Source organism: Panthera tigris, chromosome B2, assembly GCF_018350195.1.
Source record: "Panthera tigris isolate Pti1 chromosome B2, P.tigris_Pti1_mat1.1, whole genome shotgun sequence".
Taxonomy (NCBI): Eukaryota; Metazoa; Chordata; class Mammalia; order Carnivora; family Felidae; genus Panthera; species Panthera tigris.
In genome coordinates, this window is record NC_056664.1 from 104,493,660 (window position 1) to 104,496,438 (window position 2,779).

Below are 2,779 nucleotides of genomic sequence, written 5' to 3' on the forward strand. Positions count from 1 at the left end.
CAATGCACAAATATTTTTACGAAACTTCTTTCAGAAGGAAATATATTGAATTGTACACTTTCATCTTTGATTGTCACTGGTTTATTATTGAAAAAACTCATTGAGGAATAAATATTAATATGCCCACACTACATCATTTGCCATCTGTGGCCTGTTTCAATTTGCTAGGAGTCCTCACTTTCTGATCAGAAGAGGTTTCCTCTCTTTGTGTTGCAGTATAATTGTGGAATAGTTTACCTTAAGTTCAGAAGTTCCAAAGCCTTGAACCACAAAGGAGACCATAACATGTGATTGATTTGACATCTTAAAATAGAAGCCTTGTCATTTATAAAAAACTACTTATGGTCTTTTTTCATATTTAAGATTTTAATTCTTAGGTAATCAAACGAGTCAGCCTTTCATTTTATGGCTTCTAGGATTTGTGTCCAACTAGGAGTGTTGCTATCACAAGTATTTCCATGTATTCATAAGTCATTTCTTTATTTAATCTTAATATCTATCTTTTGTTGTTAGATACCTGTCAATTTTTTTTCCTAACAGATAGCCAAATGGCCCAAAATCATCTATTGAATTCACATCATTTTCCTACTGATTAAAACAGACATTATCTTGTTCTACAATATTGTATGTACATAAATTTTCTTATGTAAAATGACATATTTTCTGTCGATATAATTTTCTTTTTTATAACTATGCCCTAATTTCTAACATAGATTAAGAAACCAATAAATCATGATGTATTGTGTTGGAATTCTGCTAAGTGTTGCTTTACTCCTAAAATGTCACATAAAAATTGACATCACCACTAGTTGAGTGTTCCCATTCAGAGGTATTTATACTCACACTTATTTGTGTTTTCTTTCCAGTCATTTTGTAAGGACACCTGGTCCTTACATTAAACTTGCTCATTTCCTGTGAAGATTATCCTATGCCAGCATAGAAAGTATCTGTAGATATTGGGAGGAGAATATTTTTGAGTCAAGTGTTCTAACTGCTCTCCTTTTCTCATGGACTTTTGCCTGCTCAGGCATACACTGGGTTTCTTGTGGCCAGGCTGGCTCATTGCAAATAGTACGGTCAGTCTAGGCCTGTAGGGGTGTGGATGCTGCCGTCCATCAGATTCTGTAGACCCACTTGTATCTTTGTGTGTCTGTGCCCAACTCGGGGTTGCTGGCTGCATCAGTGCCTTTATTTCCATTTGCTCATTGCTCTGTTCATCTTTCTTAAGTAACATACATAATTTCTTTCCTATGCTGCACTTTTAAGAAAAGTTATAAAGGTCCCTGATCCTTCTATTAGGAAAGGATTTCACATCCCCAGGAGCCCACTACTGCTACATTGTCTCCTGCTTTTCTGAACTCCTTTCTTCCAAGAGTTCGTAAATTCCACAGCTGTGGCTTAGGTGATGTACGCCTTTAGAGAAACATATCTTTTCTACTCCCTTCTTTTATCTTCTCAAAAAAGGTTTATGCGTGGTAGCAGAAAGGAAATATTGTTTAAAAAAATAGTTTTGTATATAGGCACCTTCTGTGAACAAGATACCAACTTTAGAATTACATATGCATTATTTCCTTTATTTAAAAAAATGCTTATGGGGTAGGTGGTGTTTCATAACAGAAAACAAGAGGTGAAGAGAGGAAATGAAATTTACCTTGAGAAAATATATAGTGTTAGTACTCTCATTCAAACTTGCTCTGTCTTACTCTAGAAATAAAAAATCCTTAATATTCTCCTTTTAGCATTCAGTGTCCAATTATGGATTGAGTTGGGTGAAATGAGTTTTCAATGTAACAAGATTCAAATCTGTCTGATTCATCCCCATTCCACTGAGAGACCAGGGGGTGTGTTTCTCCTTAGCCCTTAGAAATGAGAGTATTTACCTCTTCTCTTTAGCTCTTCTCTTCAGTGGTGTGGATTTTAGTTCTTTATTCTCCTGTTCTAGTTTCAAAATGTGACCTGAGCCCATACTTGGCAAATGCTCTGAGGAAAGGACACGAGGATACCTAAAAAAGGCTCTTCCCACTCTGGAATTTTAGTTGAGCTAGTTCTTTCTGTTTCCAGAGATCTATGGTCTTTAACAATAAAACTTATGTATTTTAGTTGTGTTTTTTAACTAATTTTAGCCATTGTGCATTGGCCTCTCCTAACCTACTCCATTCTGCCTACTCAGGAGAATTCTTAGGAGAAGAATTCACAATGATTTGACCAGTTTTGCCGACCTCCTGACAGTTACGATGAGTTCAGGTTTTCTAGTCTTTCAGTGTTAGCAGAAAAGTCAGTTGACACTTTGTGGTAGGAATTTCACATTTTGTACTCTACCCTCAAATGCATCTAAGAGGACACAAGGGTCTGAAGTAAATTGAGTTATTCTACTATAAGTCCTCATTCATGGCACAGGTTTTGTACCAGTGATTCCTGATGCCAGGATGTACTATGGCTTATAAACCGTTCCTCTGAACCAATTCTCCTGAGTATGTTCACTTCTCTTATTAACATAAAACCTCTTTACACATCTTGTTATTGAACTATCATGTACTAGGGAGAGGATGAATGTACCAACCTCAATTCATCAGTGGGAAAACTTAGATTTCTGATAGGTAATCTGCAAACAATGATCATTAATAGGGTTAATAATTTCACAATATACATACATGCTTCTGCCTACATGAATAACACATTTATACTGCTTTTTACATAGACCCATCTCATTTTACCTTCCCCAAATGAGGTAAGGCAAAGGATTTACTTGAAAAAGAACACACACTCCCTGTGACAGTGG